The sequence below is a fragment of the Vespa velutina genome, chromosome 4 (assembly GCF_912470025.1).
Source record: "Vespa velutina chromosome 4, iVesVel2.1, whole genome shotgun sequence".
NCBI lineage: Eukaryota > Metazoa > Arthropoda > Insecta > Hymenoptera > Vespidae > Vespa > Vespa velutina.
Window position 1 is genome coordinate 7,729,557 of NC_062191.1, and position 20,282 is coordinate 7,749,838.

General features: G+C 27.5%; 2 protein-coding genes across 2 annotated transcripts in view; one reads left to right on the plus strand and one right to left on the minus strand.

Moving 5' to 3' along the window:
* LOC124948716 (allatostatin-A receptor-like) overlaps positions 1-3,114 on the plus strand; it is a 33,749-nt gene extending 30,635 nt beyond the window's left edge. The window contains exon 4 of the mRNA XM_047492740.1: positions 1,417-3,114. The gene's annotated coding sequence lies outside the window, so the exon portion shown is untranslated. The remainder of the gene's footprint in view (positions 1-1,416) is intronic.
* Positions 1-20,282, minus strand: part of LOC124948715 (B9 domain-containing protein 1) — a 104,020-nt gene that overhangs the window by 30,635 nt on the left and 53,103 nt on the right. The window lies entirely within an intron of this gene.

Here is a 20,282-nt window from a genome sequence, read left to right on the forward strand (position 1 = left end):
TGAATTTTATTCAGTTTCTCTCGTTTTTTCTTTTTCTTTTCCTTGGAGAACATTTTGAGGATTGAACGTTATTGGAAAATATCGAACTGGCATCGTACAAACGGCAGCAATTGCTGGTATGTAAGATTTTTTTCACAATTTCTTTTTATCAACGACGGAAAAGTTGTTGTCTCTTCATTCAGCATATCTCTGTACTGGACAGAACTGCTTCTTAAAGAGGAACTTCGAAAAGGCTTATGCTCGTTGTTTATAAAAGAGATTTATCTCTTTTATTTGATTATAAAAACGATATCCGTAGCTTAATTTTTCTCTTTTATTATAAGAGAATAACGATCAGTGTTGTTTGAAAAAGATTATTTAATTTTACTACTAAATTTAATCGTTGGATATATATTATTTTTTTATTTAAAGTTTTTGTTAGATTGAATTTATGCGTTCTTAATTTATTCACACATTGATAATTTTTATAATGGTCGATTAAGTAGTTTTATCACTTTTAATTTTTACTTTTCTCTTTTGATATACGCGTGCGTTTTTTTTTTTTTTTTTTTTTTTCTTTTAACCGATTTGGTGTCTTGTGAACGAGATCTCAGTCATTCAATTCGTGTTAGAAGAGAAGATCAATTTTCAGTTCGACTAAACTTATAGATCTTTTTTCTTAGTGACTGACTGGGTCACGCGTTTGACAAAGGATCTCCTTCCTTGTCTCTTATGTACCTTTGTCTTCCTAATATACTCTAATATAGCAGCTATGCTATAATATGTAATATTATCCTGCCCATCTATCTCCAAAATCAAGAAATAATAGATCGCATTGTTAAGTCGATACATTTACTGCTACTGATATCCTCCTTAGTATTAATATATATATATATAATATATATATATATATATTCATCAAGCGTGATGGGTAACAATGGTTAAAAAGAAAAAGAAAAAAAATATTTTTGTATCTATTTTTTTTCGAAGTAATACATCAAGCATTCGCATTATTTCAGATAATATTCTATATGATGTTCTGTGGTATGAAAGGTACATATTAAAAAAAAAAAAAAAGTCATTTCTCATCGTAGTAAATAATAAAAAGGTATTTCCTTTTCATGTAATAAATCAATTGAAACAAATATTGAAAAATGAACTTTTCTTATATTTTATCGTTATGATAATGCCGATAAATTTACGTAACTCATGGATAATAAATTTTATATAGCTCGCTATAGAAAAAAAAAAAAAAAAAAAAAAAAAATAGTACGGTCGTAGTCATAATATTTTATCTCACGATGATGTATCATGTACATTTTTTTCCGAAATAATTCAGCTTGTTTCGGATAAGAATGATGATGATCGTTTTATACTTATAGTATTCGATTGTTCTACTTTCTCATGAAAATTATGTTCATTCTTTTAATGTTACAGGTATTATATCCACATTCATCGATGTGATTGATCCTGAATAGAATGGGTATTGAACATTTCTGTATAATTGAAGAAAATGAAATTAGAAAGAATTACACATCTACACATACGCACATACACAGAACCAGTCCTAAACAACAAACATACACACATAAAACAAAGAATATATTTGATGGTTTGTGTTTTAACGTTGTACAAAAGGAATGTATTATACGAGTGGAATGATTTCATGGCGCTCAATTCGACTAACGAAGTTACTAAAGGTGCCGCAAATTAGATATAGAAGTGTAAAATACGTACACTATATACATATGAAAGAATATGAATTAAAAATATTTCCATTTAAATAATGAATCGAAACTTTATGATGTTTCGGTTCTTTCTTTTTTATTTATTTATTTTTTTTTTTTTAAATAAATAAAAACAGCGAGATTCAAGATACTATAGTCAATGAAGTTGTACATGCAAGAGTGAGATAAATAATAAAAATATATAGTATAATTTTAAATAAGACTAATAAGCTTAATGATAAAACTTTACCAGATCCATCGAATATCGACAGTTAGCGACACGAAATCCTTCCGCCGTTTTAAAATTAATATTGTTTAAAAATGTAAATATCTCTTGTAAAAAAAGGAAAGAAAGGAAAAGATGGAGAAAAAGGTAAATTGTTAAATTAAGATAAGATAAGATAAGATAAGATAATTACATTTACGATATTATCGAAGACTATTAAGATTTCGAGACGTGTTAATTAAATGAGCCCTTTTAAATATTACATTATTATTAATAATATTGACTGATTGTAAACGAGCTAACTGAACGAGCTTTCGATAAAATTATATATATATATATATATATATATATATATATATATATATAATTTATTTATCGTTTAAAATAAATAAACTGTGTGTACACGAAAAGAAAACGACCAAAACTATGGAAGATCGCGGATGAATAAAAAAAAAAAAGGGTGAGTCGTTTTCTTTTCGAAAAACTCTAATATTTTATCGTAAGTTTAATGGAAGAATAAATTAAAAGAAAATCGATCGACGACGATTGTATAGTGTATTATTAATGAAGAGAAATAAAATTTCTGTCAATATATAATAATTCGTAATTAAATGATTTTTTATAATTAAGATTATAACCGAGAATTACGTTCGTTTTATTTATAAAAATTGGTTATCAATCCCTATATCATTTCTTCGATAGAATTTTCGAAAATGAGATTTTAAAAGGAACGTTTACGATTTTATTGTGATAAATGAAGAGGAGAATCTCGTCGATGATTCGAAGAACGTGTCTTTTTGGGAACAAAATCGATCGTTAATTAGCTATAATTTCGTTGATGAAACAGAGAGATAAGAGCTTTTTCCCTAATGAAACTATGCTAGCGAGAAAGCGAAATAAAGGATATATTGATAACAAACGAATTAGTTGCTCTTTTGAGAAAATTAATGTTCCGGAAAAACGAAGCTCAAGATTTTTCTTCTTTTATTTATTATATCTTTTCTCTCCTGTTATACCTTTTGTTGGAATTTGATTTTGAATAATGATTTTAATAATTTCTGGTAAAAGCCAGTCATGCATGGAATTTAAATAAATACATACATATAAACACAATTTAAATTAAAATGTGGATTTAATATTATAAATTTTAAATATTACATGATTTAAATTAAAATGATTTAATATTTTAAATTTTAAAGTGAAAATAAAATTTCAATTTTTATCTCTCTCTCTCTCTCTCTCTTTTTCTTGACAGATCAAACTATTCTCGGGTTTGTTATATTATTTCTTTGAAAATTATTATTAATGAATGAATCGTGACTTTGAAAAAACAAAAAAACAATCGAGAGTTGAGTTTTTGTTTTTATACCTTTTCTGAATGATTTTCATTCATATTATTCAAATTAATGAAGACTAGGAAAGTAAAATTTATTTTCCAGATTGTATATAAAATTTTAGCCTTTTGGAGAAGCAGAGCAAGAGTTACAGTTAAAAAAGAGATAATAATTTTGATCCTTCAAATGGGCATCTGTCGGCCGATGTAGCTTCTCTCTCCTCGTCGAAAGGATTAAAGTGTGCTTTTACGATATCACATAAAATTAAAAGGACTTAAGTTTTATGAGGGCACCATCGCTACGTCGTAAATATCGATATCTTCATATCGTACATCGCAAACTTTCGTTTATGAATTTTTTTCTTGACTTTTAATGACAAATACAATAAGATAAAAGAAGAGATAAGAGAAAGAAACGATAGAAGAAGAAAAGAAATGAATAAATAAAGGAAAACAAAAAAGAAAAGAAAAGAAATTTCGTTTCTCTCGAGATTGTTAATAAAACGTTGTAAATCCGCACGTTTGCCTTTAAATATCTTCTTATTTATTTGTCATAGAAAATAATCAATGAAACCGACTGTAAATTATTACTTTCATAGATACTTCGAATTCGATAAGGTAAGTGATACTTGCTATGTTAGCACGAATAATCATTTACGCTTGCACTCGTATCGAAGTTACAGTTGAGAAGCGCATCGTTTCTTGAACGCTAATAACGACTATGAACCTTATCCTTAAGAGAAACAACAATGTATGTTCATAGAAGAGGAAGCAAAAGCGTTTCTGGAGCGGAAGAGGTTTGAATGAACCCATGAAACGGAGGTTTATGGATCGCCTATCCAACCGAGTGGTTTATGCATAAATAAAATCACGTAATGTACGTGCCTATCTCCTTATGTACTTGCTGACTTCTCTTCGCACTTGCATTAACATAAAATAAAATTGGAAGTTACCATGCCTACGTAACTATTATTCCTTCTTTTCTTTTTTTTTTCTCAGAATTGATAATCGATTTTAGTAAGATCATGTGTGTCTTATAATATCCATTCTAAGAAAGTCTATGAATCATTAAAAAATATTTAATAAAATTGCCAAACATCGACATTAGTTATTTTTAAGTGACATTTTCAATTGAATTTTAATTAACTAATTATGATTATAATAATCGGATTCATTTTATGTTTATTAAATTATATGTTTATAAGTTATAAATCCAATTGTAAATTTATTTATTTTAAAAAATATATACACACACGCATACATAAAGAATAATTGTAGTAAGATGATTATAGTTGTGTCATGAAAAAGAATTAATTGATAATAGTATATTTAGTCTTGATTAATTTTAATAAATTATGGTGGCGATAAATGAAGGCACAATTTAAGTAATGTAAGTAAGTAAACAAAGAAATGTAATATATTTGAAACAGTTAAAAAATACAAAGAAATGTAGCGGGAGTTTCGAGAATCGGATGAGTGCATAAACAAGTGTGACCTGTACTGCGAACAGTCCATTGTTTAGAAAAGTCAAAGAAATATCATAATTGCGTCAGGATTGCGTCAGGGTGACGCAAGGTGACTTTATAGGGTGACACTTCTAATACATATTTGATGAATTTGATTTTTGAATATAAAAATAATATTAAGTTTGAATTTATAATAAGAGTTTATGAAGTATTTAAAATTATTATATGTTATATAATAAATAAATAATATTATATAAAATATAAAAAATGTAATTTGGCTCCATAAATAAAGTGTCATTCAATATTATATATTGAAAAATTTTAATAAATATATATATATATATATATATTTTTTTTTTTTTTATAGCTATATAATTTACGTAAGAAACACTTCTTTGAAAGTATTTTTACGTTCAATCTCGAATGAGGTCAACTTCCGAAACATATCTCTTCCTCTCTCTTTTTCAATCTTGCCCTCTTAGGTCAGTGGTAAATCTGAGTATAGTGGCGCGAAAACAGAAAAGAGAGAATATGGGCCAACCTTGCAACTTAAAGGGGTCCACATCATCACGTATGCACTAGTAATTGCGTCGTCGTCGAAGCAACGGAGAGGAAGAAGAAGAAGGCAAAAAAAAGTATGACGGTCAATTCAACAAAAGTTTTACGAAAGAATTTCATAAGAATTATATTAAATTTACGTAAAAATGTTTTTTTTAATTGTTTGTTATTTTTAATTTATTCATTGTCATAACTTTTTCAATAGAGTTAGATTTACTTTAAGATTAACTGTTATATTAAATTATTCTTTTTTCAAGTTGTTCTCTAAAATTAATTTAAAATTAAAATACCTTTATCGTTTCGACGTAACAAAAATCAGTATTTTCAGTATAACTTTTTTTGTTATATTATATCAACTCAATTAAGCAAGAAACGGATAAGAAAATGCTTGGAATTAATTTTCATTGGCAAACAGTTTGCTTGCACTAAAAGTGTAACTTTGGTAATATGAAAAAGGATCTTTACATTTCCTAGTATTTATTTGTTCTTATTAATTCTTTCGATGAACTACCACGTATTCATAACCACGTTTACAGATTGTCGCGGCTTCAATCAATTTATCTCCAACAACTCTATTCTTACTTTGTCTCCTAGTTCATTAGGAAAGAAAAAGAGAGAGAGAGAGAGAGAGAGAGAGAGAGAGAAGTTTCTATAGTTATTATATTGGAAGAAAAAGTAACAAATAGACAGGTTATCTAAGTTCTGTATCTATCTTGCATAAAATTAATACAGTATTAATAAATATTAAACAGTATTCATAAATATTAAAGATTATCGATCATAAAAATCAACAATGATAGGTATATGTGGTGTGAATTAATTATTAATAATTTTAATTATTATAATTGATATATGAATGACAATGAAGGAAAAATGTATAATTTTACCAGTAAAATATATTTTGTATTATGTGCAAATACGGTATATTGAACAAGAGACGGAATACATACACACACATCACACCATACCATACACATACACATGTGGTCGAAATTCTCGGAACTTGATTAAAACGTCTCTACAAATTAATTCGCGGTTGTGTGTTTACGCCGATACTCGTCACCTAACGGGAGACAATTTCGGAGTTGGTCAAATTACGTCGAGAGCCAATCTCCGAAAATACATTTGAGTATTCCCGTACTACTATTACGTGTGTCGTACTTGACTTATTAATCAAGATTCATTAGAATCTTCACTATGATAAATGTAATTATTTTATGTTATACTTAATATATTTCATACTCTATATATGTTTTTATATTATATGTCATTTATTATTATTGATTTTATTGATACTTTATCCTTTTCGATTGAATGTTGATGAGTATATACGCGTTCTGTCATCAATCGTGCGTATCCAATTTATTCACCAATATTACATATATTCGATTAATGAGGACTTTGATGATTCGTTTAATTTGTTAAACCAATGAAACATACAATATCACGAGCAGTTAAATTCATATCGATTACAATATTAATGTGTATTATAATTATGCAGATAATGGGATGATGAACATTTTCATATTACAAGTAATAATTCGATCGTATAATAAAGAATACATTTTTACAGATTCTATTAAAAAAAAATTCTTTTTATCGAATTAATTCTTACATTTGAAATTTCCTCTTTTTTTTTTTTAATATTCTTCCAATATGTTAACATTTTTCAAAAGGATTTATCAAATTAAATTATCAAAGAGAATGTTATGATTTTTAATAAATTTTGAAAAATTAAAAGAGAGAGAGAGAGAGAGAGAGGAAGAGAGAGAGAGAGAGAGAGAGAGAGAGAGAGAAGAAGAGAGAAAATATATAAAAACATAATTTTTTCATAATAGAGTATTAAATTTAATTCGAAGGATAGCCAGAGAGAAAGAAAAAAGCATTATTAATTAAACAAGTTATATCTTCAATATTTAAAGGCATACCTTTTTAAGCGATCTATTTACATGCATTAAGATGAAGAAATATCTACTTAAGCGCTTAGACGATGTCATTATTATTAATTAGAACAGATCAAAGAGTTACGAGGAAGAAATCATAAAGTCGATAACGTAAACAAGATGATAAGAAATTTATTGAACGAATTTTTAACTCTTTATACGATGAAAACCGAATTTATTTGTAGACAGAATAGACGTAGTTATATAACAAGATCAAAGGCTTATGTAGTCGTTTAATATTTAATGCCTGACAGATTATGCGAATACGGACACCACAATATTCGCCGTATAGGTGCATACAACATGCTTTGCCTATCAGCTACGCAACCTGGAATTCACAGATTAATACATTTGGCAGAAACATAATCGATCGTACTCTATGGTTTGAAAGCAGAACGTGTATTATCGAATACGACGGAAGTGAATTATGAGTTTCATATGTATCCATACATATATGTACATACACATTCGTATTTCGTAAGTATGCTAAGATGGAATAATAATTTTTAATAGTATTATTTGAAATCAATAAGATTACGTTTTACACGTATTACATTTATCGAAGTTTATATTATGAATTAACAAAATGAAATTACTTAAGAAATATTGAAGTTTTAAAAATATTCTCAGAGATTTTTAAAAATTACATTAAGTTTTTTTTTATATTCTTTCTTATAAACCATCACCGCATAATATTTTATTTAATATTAATATTTATTTATTATTTTTCATTCATAATAAGAGATAGTAACAAGTAAAAACTGGGTTATCAAATTAGGATAGAAAATTTCTCTCATTTTTCTCGAATATTTTAGATTACATTAAAGTTATTGAACTATCCTAGTGATAATAAAAAGATATCGGTCAATTTCGATGGACGTAACCAAATTAAACACGTAATATTGCATATTGATGAAAGATATCAAATTAGGGCACCATCAGCTACTGCTTCTATAATGTTCCGATTTATGCATTACGATATGAGATGTGTTATATAAAGTGAGAAAATTATATGATTAACAGAGCACCGTGTGTTGCCATGTTTTCCAGCCACTTTACGCTGGATTAGTGTGTAATTTACAAGTTTCTGACCTCCCTGAACGACCACTGAAAAATGATCTACATATTTAATATCATTAACTTAAGGACTTTTAGCAACCAACTACGAATATTTACAAGGATAAATTTTTAGTTGGAATTTAATAAAAATTCGAAGATACATTAGTTTATTATTCATAATAATATTCATTATATTTATGTAATTTTGATTTCAACTATATGAAAGTTTTAATTCTTAAAAAATGAATATTTTATATCATAAAATGTTTTACTAATGAAATTGTTGTCTGAGTTTCATAGTAAACTTCTGAAACGAAATTAAAATGATCTCAACGTACAATCAACAAAATTTAGTATTTTCTATATCGAAAATGATAGGAAACTCATTCTGTTAGTCTACAGATAAAAAGAGAATTTTTAATGATTGGTTCGAAGGTAGTGATGCGATATGACTTAACGAGAACTATCGAAGTGCTGGAAAAATTTAACCAACGAGTTTGATGCTTCGATAAATTTCTGATCATTGATCCGTATGTATGAACATGATCCAACTTGATCGATCATTATGTGAACTTAAAATTGCTTTCGTCACAATCGTAACAAGAACGTCGTACTTGCTAGTCGAGCCTGATATTGTTCGTTTTTAATGGAAATCTCAATGATTAGACGAACGAAACATTATCCTTTGATCTTCATCTCTCTTTCTTGATTATTTTATTTATCTTGCTTACTTTTCGTTATTTTAAATTTATTTAAACGACTTACGATGCCTTGATTTTTTAATAATAATAGTAGTAAACTATCTTCAGAGAAGTATAATCTGGCATATGGTTTTTTTCTAACTTTTGTCAGATGTACTATTATTTTTGCAGTATATCAAAATTTCCATTACACACTAACTCGATTGTTAAGTTACGCTTGAAAGAAGTATAACCTATAGAATCGATACAATAGATGCATAATGGAGACAATATTTTCCTATTGCAATAGTAGTTCATATTTTGAATCGGTTTATTTCTATATCTGTGTTCGAAGTTACATTTGCTACGAGCGAAAAATAATGAACGACTTTAATAAAAAAATTACAATGACTTACATCGCATGTCATCGAACGGATTTTTGTTTTTCATGTTTTCACTTGTTAGTTTCACAGCAATGAATCCTAGTCATATTAAAAGCTTAGTGAATTATATGATACACGTGTATTGGGATTAAAAAGAGATAGAGGTAGATAGAAATAAATATATATAGAGATGGAGAGAAAGAGAGACAAAGACAGAGAAAAAGGTTAGGTTTTTATAATAATAAAAATTCTCAATTTTTGAGCCTTATTCACAATTAGTTGCCGAAGGCAAAATAGCATAAATAATTGTCGTCAAATTAAACTATCTCTTTCTTTTTCTTTTCATACTGTTCCTTCTTAAACATCCATTTTGTTTTATCATTCATTTTCTACTAACATATATAATGAGAGAGTGGGAAGAAGCAAAACCTTTAATTTATCTCATCGTAGTTAAAAAATATGTTTGCTCCCATGGTACCAAATAATCACACTATCGTTAAATACACACATTTATATTTTAAGTCTACATTAAATTCGGGGTGTTCTTAATTTTTTAGAGATATTTCCATTTATGTATTTCTAAAGATCCTCTCATAATGTCTGGTAATAAAAATATATTTTACCAACAAAATGATGAAATGAAGTCAGTTAACGGCGAGGATATTAAATAAAAACTTTTATAAATTTATTTATATTTAATTATATTTAATTTTTATTTATATACAAATTTTAATCACGGTGTTTTCATATTTAGATATAATATTTAGATATAAATATTTGTATATAATATAAATATGATAATTTTTGACAGCTTTTACAAATCTATTTAATATTTGATTTTTATTTATTTAATTGTCATGCGTTATTTATTTAGCGATAACGTTATTATTTAGCGATAACGTTAGTAATGATCGTCGATGAATAGTAATAAATAATTGGCAGTAAAAAAAAAAAAGAATTGTTAAAAACAAATATGGAAGAAAAAGGTAGTTTCAATCTCATAGATTTCGAATTTTCCAATAATAAGAGAAAAACGTTCGTCGATCAAATATTATTACAGTTGGTACGTAAACGAAGAAGTTTAAACAGTGGTGAGTCGTTCCACATACATACATAAAATCGGAAAATAGTCAGTAGGAGAGAGAGAAGAAACAGGCAAAGAGAGAGAGGGTGAGAGAGAGAGAGAGAGAGAGAGAATTGTATGTTCTTGCTCTCTTGGAGAGATTAACATGGAGCCTGACATGGTAATGAATCGGTCTGGTGAGTCGACGGACGAGGAAGCTCAATGAGGAAAGTAAAAAAATGGACTCTTTTCGATAAGATTACGAATCCTTGAAGTGGGAGAAAAAAGAGAAAAAATGAGTCAAGTCGATAAAAAAAAGAGAAATAATAAAAAATAGATGAAAGAAGAAAAAATACTGCAAAACCAAACCAACTGATTTTTAAGTCGTACTTCCAGGAGAGTATTGCTTTTGAGTAGATATAATACATATTATATAATATTTTCTTTAATCAACTGTTTTATTTTAGTCTTTATTCTTATTCCATAAATGTCATTGCATGTCATTGAATTCTTTTGCAATTAGTACAAGAGGACTAATAATACTTTATCTAGATTTAGTATAATTCAATTCTTTTTATAAGTATCGGAATGAGAAACTAACTAGTGACTAGTGACTATTCACAGAGTGAATCTGTTTCTCAATAATAACTTCATTAAAAGAATTTTAAGATTATTTAAAATCCTTTTTGGTTCATTAGAATTTTTTATAAGTATCGACATTGGAAAAAAATACACTATAATAATAAAATATAAAACGATAGCTCGAGCATTGATGGTGTAATAAATGAAGTGAAAATGAAAGGAGAAAATAAAGTATTGAAGATCTTTTTGAAGTCAAGAAAATAAATGAAAGATGATCATATCGATAACAATGTGGTTTACCCGTAAGAACGTATTTATCTTTCTCTTCGTTGGATAAACCATATTTATCGATCCACGCCATCCAAACGAGATTAGTCCCTATATTTACGGTCTCAAATATATAACTTCCTACGAGCCCAACCATATTCCATTAGATTTTGGCTAAACGCAAGATCATAATCGATTTCGATAAAGGGAAAATTTGTTTTAAGTCGATAAACGGATTTCTGTGATTTTCGAAAACATTATCTTGAAATATCATTCTATATAATTATTTACGTTATATAATATATACGTAAAGAACATGTATATTACGTGGAATTTATTTTATTATTATAATATAATTTGAAATTTATTAATATAAAAAAGATATGTATTGATAAGAATTATAGAGAAAAGATAACGGAATAACAAATGTAAATTCTATTCGTTCAAAGAAGAGGTGATAGTGATCTCTTTTCTTTGTTTCTTTCTCCTTTAACTTTCTTTCTTTTTTTTTTTTTTTTTTGTTACTACATAGAGAATGTGAGAAATGTTTTCGCTTTTGGAATCGAACGCTCTTTAAGAGAGAGAGAGAGAGAGAGAGAGAGAGAGAGAGAGAGAGAGAGAGAGAGAGAGACAGAGAGAGAGAGAGAGACAGAGAGAGAGAGAGAGAGAGAGAGAGAGGTCGTACTTGAGGATAAGGGTGGGAATGTCTTTTTATTTCGAAGGAGAAATCAAGCGTAATTTATTTCTCCCGAGCGTGGTTGTAACTCGATTTAAGGTGGAAGTCGAGAGAATTGAATCACGAGGGAACGAAAGAGAAAGAAACAAGGAGAGAGAGAGAGAGAGAGAGAGAGAGAAAGTGAAGGACTTTAAGAGACTAGGATTGACCAGTGGTTTATTTTACCGGTGGATAATTTAAAATAATAGTAAGTCAAGAGTCGAAGTGTTATCTTTTTAAGCACAATCGGATGGTAATATCATTTTAAAACGATAAGCAACGCTTTAGTTTGTAGAAGATGAACGAGAAAATATGCAATAATAAATGAACTCGCTTGAGTTATATAAGTATCCGAGCAAAGAATTCGGATAAAATATTATCTATTATTATGTAAAGTAGACTCTCATATTTATCTTATTATTGTACGATTAGAGAATCATCCTATTTTATTTATCAATTTTAGATCATTCTTTTTTTTTTCAAATAAACATCGAATCTCTGTTTTTTATTTATATCCTTCTTATCCTGAGCATATATTATATTAAAAAGCTTATCACATAAGAAGTTTTTTACTTTTGTATATAATCGAAACGTTATTTCAATTGTTAACGTAAATAATAAAATAATAAATTGGATAATTCGTTTTTAACATTATTATTAAAAGGTAAACGAAATTCCTTTTTTCGTATATTTCCATTTTGTTCCTTACGATTTACCCCACCAATTGGATTTCTTTAACACATTTACCCAAAAGCAATAGCGTAGATAGATATTTTTCACGGAGGATAAGATTTGTCCCATTGGGTTCGTTTTTCCTCTTATTGTGCGTAGATTCTTTGAAAATTTATTTCAATCAATAGTTCTTCTCGTTTCTTTTCTTTCTCCGGAAAAAGTTTTTGAAACTTTATGTAAGAGAGAGGACGAGAAAGAAAGAAAGAGAGAGAGAGAGAGAGAGAAAACAATCGTTTTTCTTTGAAAGTAAATACTCCGATTGCAAGGAAGATCGGGAAAGAAATTTGAATGAAACACTTACTCGAGCAAAAAGAACTTTTTTTTCTTCATGCCATTGACATCAATGCCGAAAAATGTCAAATTTGTGAGAAGTTCGTCCTAAGTTGGATGATTTTTTTTTGACACTTTCACGAAAATCAATCATCTCTTATTACTGATTTCTTCGTAAGTGTCAAGTAGAAAACTACGTGTAACAAATATATTTCTTAATAAATTATCTGTAAATATATTAAAGGAAAACATAAAAAAGAACTGATACAGAAAAGTTTCTTAAAGAAGTATTAGAAACATTCAAGTGTTCATTCTTTTTTTTTTTTGTTTTTTTTTATTGTAACGCAGAAAATACGATCAACGCGGACGCACAATTTAGCTCAATGAATATCATCGAGAGATGTTACAAGTATGTCGATAGCTACCCCAGTATTATGAATAGCTTATCATAAATTATCATATATATATTCATGACTAAGAGTAGCAATTCGAGATAAAAATTACGATGATAACAGAAGAAAGCTTTGGCCTTTTACTTTTCTTTTCTTTTCTTTTCTTTTCATTTTTTATTTTTTATTTTTTATTTTTTTTTACTTTACTCACTCTCAGTATAAATATAAATCGAGACCCCTTTCGAACTTTCTTTTTTTGTTTAAATAGCAATTTAAACTTTCCCGAAACAAAGCTTTCTCGTTTTGAACTTGCGAGAACGAGAAGATTCCTTCCAACTGTAAGAGAATAGAAAGGAGAAGAGCGATTCTCGCATAAATAATGGAGCCAGGTGTTCTTATTTTCGCTGACGTATGATCTCTTACCGTTTACTTACTTTTCTTATTTTTGGAAAAAAAAAAGAAATATCCGAAGTCTAAGATATTTTACTCGCTCATAAATAACATATTTTAAAAAGGAACTTCATTGATGTATACGAAAAATAATTTTGTTACTTTTCGTCATATTACTAATTCAAAAATTATTTCTATTATTTCATATAAACGTTGCCTCTAATAGAAAATTGTTTTAAGTTATATAAAATTTTTTAAGTCGAAAATACATAAACAAATAATTCTATGTAAATAGATTATTTTATTGTTTTAGTACGATGCAGCGCGATCGTGCTGTTCACATTTCATGTCGAAAAATATCAAAGCATTGAGTCAGATTATATAATTGACGGTTGTATTATGATTTATCGACATGTATTGAAACAATTGATATCGAGTCCCTTTTCGAAAATATTTTTTTCATTATTCAAGATACTCAAATGATTATATATTTTCTTTGTAATAATACAAAGAATAGATAACTTTAAAAATTCTGTAAAAATTACATAACATTTGTAAAGAATTGTCGGTACTTTCTTGAGATCATTAAAAATATCTATTAAATATCTTTCATGTTATCGTAATTGAAGAAGATAATTAAGTGTTTATTTAATGTCTACTTAATATCTATTTAAAATTATTAAATGTCTATTTAAAGTGGATATATTGGATACAAAGGATTGATAATAATTATTCTTGAGTTTGGAATCGTCTTAATAAAAAATTAATTCTCGATATTAATTGCTTCTATTTTACTTCGAAAAATGAGCTTATTTTTCATCGAGTACTGCTTTCCTTTTAACGTAGGGATAAAAAAAAGCTTGATTATAATTATGGCTGAATTAAAATTAATATCATTTATTAAATTGTTATTTTTTTTTTTTTTTTACATTAACAAGATTGTGGGGCGAAGTTTACCTTAACTTAATTAGAAATTAAATCAGGATTTACTTGATATGGCATCTTTACCATTTCTGGAAGAGATAAATTTTTCTTTACAGAGCTCGTTCATAAACCACGGAAATTCGTTGTACGTTAAAATTAGTAGAATGCACATAGTATAAGAAACTCTCTTTCTCTCTCTTTTATGATTGAAAGCGTGGTTCATAAGTACTTAAGCGTAAATCTCATAGGGCATAAACACCTTTCGTTATATGTTGCTTGTTGTTTATCCATGCTTCGTGCCTCGGTGAATTCCGTCTCGTTTGTAAATGTAGCCTTCTAATGGTTTCCCCTTAAAAATATCTTTAGGTTGCTTGTTACTTTTATTTTCAACTAGATTTTCTTTTCACAAAAGACTCCATATTGTTATTATCATTCCAATTATTTTCACTGATATTTCGAAAGTGTCAAAAAGTGTTTTCATACAGGAGTTATCGTAAGTTTATATTCAAATCTTTTCATCAAACTAAAATATTAACATTAACATTAATATCAAATTAAAATATTAATTTTTATGATTCAATAGCAACTTTATATACATTTTTAAGCAAATATAATTCGCACTAGGATTAATCAATTTTAATAAAAATGAATATTTTAGTTTCTTTCATAGAAATATTCGAAAAAGAAATTCATAGAAAGCTTATCTAGTTTTTTAATGTTGTTATGAAGAAACACTTTTCTTTAAATTATTAATATACTTTATAAATAATATAAAAAGTTATTAAATTTTATATAGCGAAATACATTTTTTGATCATTGAATATATACAATTTTTAAAGTTTCTAAGATGTTATATGAATTTAATTGTAAGAAGAAAAAGTATTGAAATGGGATCTAACATTATATCGAAATAAAATGAGGATAAAAAAAAATTCTTTTAAAAGCATTGCATTTTCTCATTTTATAATTATGAAAGTTGTGATTTTTTTAGAAAACAAAGGACCTGTATAATAAGGAAAAGGACATAGAAATAAATTTAATAGCACATCTAATTTTCTCGCAAATATTCATAGACGTAGTTATTGAGAGCCAAGCCGAATTTAACACATTGAATTTGGCTAGTAATACGATAAGACGTCATCGTAAGTCAGTGGATTCCTGTCCACAGTAATTTGTAGCTTGGCCTGTCGCCCACTGTTTACCATGCATGACCAATGCTCGAATAGATTTCAAACTGAATCTTCGTATATCACAGTTCTCTTAAACTGGGTCATTGTTTTCTTTTAAATTTATTCTCTACAATTTCCTGATTCATGAATTCTTACACATTCTAATAACTAAGTTCAAATAAAGAACTTTTAATCTAATAAACTAATCTAAAATGTTTGTTCTTTTTCTATAATTTAACGTGGTTACATTATAACGTGTTTTTCATTTTATTAGTAATAGATATAATGACCATGTATAAGTGCATAAATGCTAAAATGATGAGTAAGTCAAATAGCTAAGTTTTTAGAAAATGCATATTAGATATAATACGAAGGTATTTACTCTTGTAGATATCGAAGAATGGAATTATTAAAAATATAAGTAAGTCTATTTTTTTGTACATCTATTTCCTTGTATATATAATTTATCTCTCTCCCTCTCTCTCTCTCTCTCTCTTTTTCTTTATCAGTTAAATTATTTTCTTTTGTCCTTGTTTTACCTCAATTTAAAATATTCACGAATGAGTGCACACTTTGTATCGTTATCTTGGTTCCTTCTTATATTTTTATCGCATAAGTGACCAAAAGAAGAGCCCTAATTATTTTTCTCCTTTGTGTCGACGGGTAACATTTTATCTACATATTAACTCGTCCTTCGTTGTTAAAACATCGAGTAAACTTTTAAATAAGTTTTCTATTTTTCTTGTGTTTGAACACGTGTGCATTTATTTCTAGCGGCACAATATAAGTGATTAACAACGTGTTGAGGCTATCATTAATAAACTTCTCATCGTATACCGTAAGCACTTTCTTAAAGTGAAATAAAATCTGTAAAAGCTACGATTCTCAAAGGAAAGACTTCTTAAAAGGTTATAAAAAGTCAAAGTCCCCGGGTTCTAGATAAGAGTAAGGAATGAGGAAAATGAAAAGATGTTGTCTAAGGTTCCGTGAATCGACTTTTATATTACCACGATATCCAATTCCAAAAGCAATGAAGTAGAAAATGTTAGGGTTTTGCTTAAAGCTCGAAACACTTTTTATTAACATGTTAGGATTGTTCTTTTATCTATTATCTGACACGTATACGTGCGAGAGTTAAAACAGATATTAAAGTTTCAATTTAGAATAGTTAAATACTATTTTATTCGAAACGGGAGCGAGTGTTAATCTCAAGCATATGAATGACGAGTCGAAAAATTCAAGAAAAAAAGTTTTATAAGTTAAAACTACTATATTATATACCTAAGTAATAAAACAAATTATATTAAATAAAGTTTGATATATATATATATATATATATATATATATATATATATACATTGCAAAAATGATGATTATAATTTTTTGTGCATTCCGGAATGAAAATATCCAATTTAAGTTACTAATTAATTTGCTAAAAAATAAAATGCAAATGCAAATGATTAATTCATCTAATTATAAATTCGTTTAATCTCTGAACTCTTATGTATATGTCAATGAGTATTAGTCATTTATTATTGCACGTAATAACTTATTTTGTTTGTTATACTGTTATTCGTAAGAAAGTTTCTTTATAAAAAATAAGGAATAATATGTAGGTCGTAAAACGTATGATACATTCTTGATTAGACCAACGCATTAAACTATAGTATATATATATATATATATATATATATATATATATATATATATATTTATATATATTACAGAAAATACAAAAGCAGAAGGCCCTTAGCTCGTCCGAAATCTTCAATGTTAACCAGTCTTTCTATACCACGCGATTAGATTCTTTGTTCACGCTGCACGTTCATTCTAATAATGTATTTCTATAAAACAAAACAAGCACAATTACGGAGCTTATTCATACATATATCTTACAATATCTTACAAATACAGATTAAATGCATAAGGTAAACAAACGCACGTGATTGGGATAGAAGTGTATTCATAATCTTCAGATATTGTAACACAGTCGAAGTAAATCCTAACAATGATCCATGTAAATTTGCTCCTGAATTCAACAATTGACTACCGTTAGTCAGCCAATAGCTGATGTCCCTTGCATCTATCACATAGTACAATATAATACTTACTTAGCACACGAATAGTTTATATCTCTATCGATTCGATTCTTTCGACAAATTATAAAATTATTTGGAGTACGTACATCGACCATTTTTATTTTTCTTTATTTTTGTTCGTTGTTGAATTTGAAATTTTTAAAATGTCCATTGTTTACTAGTTTCCATACTTATCCAATGAGTTTACTCATTTCCATTCATTTATCTCTTTATTTCGATCTTTGAAATGATTCAAAGTTTCATCCATTTGTCGTCTTTGCTTTTCTTCGTCGATCTTATTTCTATGCAGAAATATTTTCGATGTTTTGCGTATAAGTTTTGTACACATTTGACCCTTTAGTTGGTTAACTTCATTTCATATTGCATATTACCGACACGAGTTTATATCATGCGATAAAATAATATATGTATATTGTTATTTAATAATAATTATACGTCATATAGTCAGTCCTATCTACGTATAAGTTTAAATTGTATTAATAGTAGTTGGAATATTTAAATTATGTGAGCCACATAAAAGAAACTTTTCCTTAACTTTTTTCTCGCCTTTATACAACTTTTAAACAACTTTCTAGACGTGAATTTGTTTTATACAATTTCATTGAGTTCATAATTTCTATTTCGTCAGGTGCCGATGCGTATTATATCGAATTTTTCTTTGACCCTCTTCCTTTTTCAATACAAAACTAACGCACAAGAATAATAATAAATAGAAAAACATTTGTTAAAATAATGTTCGTATCAACAGTAGATATTTTTCTTAAATTAATGATATATTTATGGTACAGTATTTGTTAACTGATTATGAAATTTTAAGTAGTACGAGTCTATTTTGAACAGACGCAATCAAGACTTGTTTCTTACTCTCATAATGGACGTAGATGATTAATTACGTATGATGATAATATTTTAATATATACAATGATAGATTGATAATCAAGTCTTAAGAATCAATCATTTTTTAATAATCGAGAAACATATGATAAATCAATATTTGATCTCTCATAAGAGTATATTATATTATACTCTTATGAGATATTTGTTAATCAATAAAAAGTATTATTTCCAGGAGATTAATTTTAAATAAAAGTCACAAGCTTAATAGGCTACAATGCATTCCATTGAAATAAATGAATAAACTATTCTTGTCCATTATCTGCCATGGTCCATTATTCCGTTCCTTTCATTTATTATTATGTCTAAACTTCATTAACGAAAAAATTTTAATGGAAATGAACATACAAAATACTCATGCATTTGGGTTTTGTTTTTTTCTTTATTTTTATATCTTTTGTTCGTTTCGATTCGAACTAGAAATTTACAGAATAGTTTCAACATCACTTCACACTCCATATTTCAAAGAAAAAAAAAAAAAAAAAAAACAAAAAAAAAAAAAAAAAAAGAATATTCTTCTTATATCTTTCCTTCACGCACGATTTCACCTTTTAAATTTGAAGAATCTAACAGAATATATACTGTCGAGTTTATTTGTGCATTTTCTCACAGTGATCATGAAAATATACAACCTTGATAAGTCTCGGTCAGCGTTGCGCGTATGCTTGATAATAAATAACATTTTCCAATTTCGGTACATCGCGATTTGTACATTTGTTAAAAATCCTTTTAACAAAAATTATCTAATGCACAAAAATTAGTTACATTACGTTGTACGTGACATACATACGTATAGGCATTACTTTTATTTTTATTCATTTTCGAAGCGATACGAATAAATACGCAGTTATCTTTCTATGGTTATAAAGAAATACGAACGTAAACTCAATATCCTGTTTTAATTGAAATCGAAATAATTCAAACGTTTCTTGGATAACGACGAGTTCTCATTTCCCTTTCCATTTACTTCTTTTTATTTATCTTCGCATTCATGATAACGCTCTTTAAAATAATGTTTCTTTCGTTCTGCGCTAGGAGAAAAAAAAAAAAAAAAAAAAAAAAAAAAAAAAAGAAAAAGAATAGTAAAACGAGCAAAATGGGCAACAAGTTTCATCAAGAGACATCGCCGAACTAATCGAACCATTAAAATTCTTAAAACTAAATATTGAATTTCACAAGTTTACAGAACGTTCGTGAGATTATTTTGAAGTATTTAAAGAATTCTTAATCATCGACTTATGATCTGTGAGATAAAGATGCTCGACGATATTTTTAGCTCAGTTGTTTTCTTCTCAAGGACCTAGAATCTCGGAGAACGATGGAATGTGAATAATTTCGAAGTAAGAACTTAGAAAAAAAAGATAGGGAGAAAGAAAGTCAGAAAATATTTCTCATAGCGAGATATGGATGGAATGGATGGATAGTTTAAAT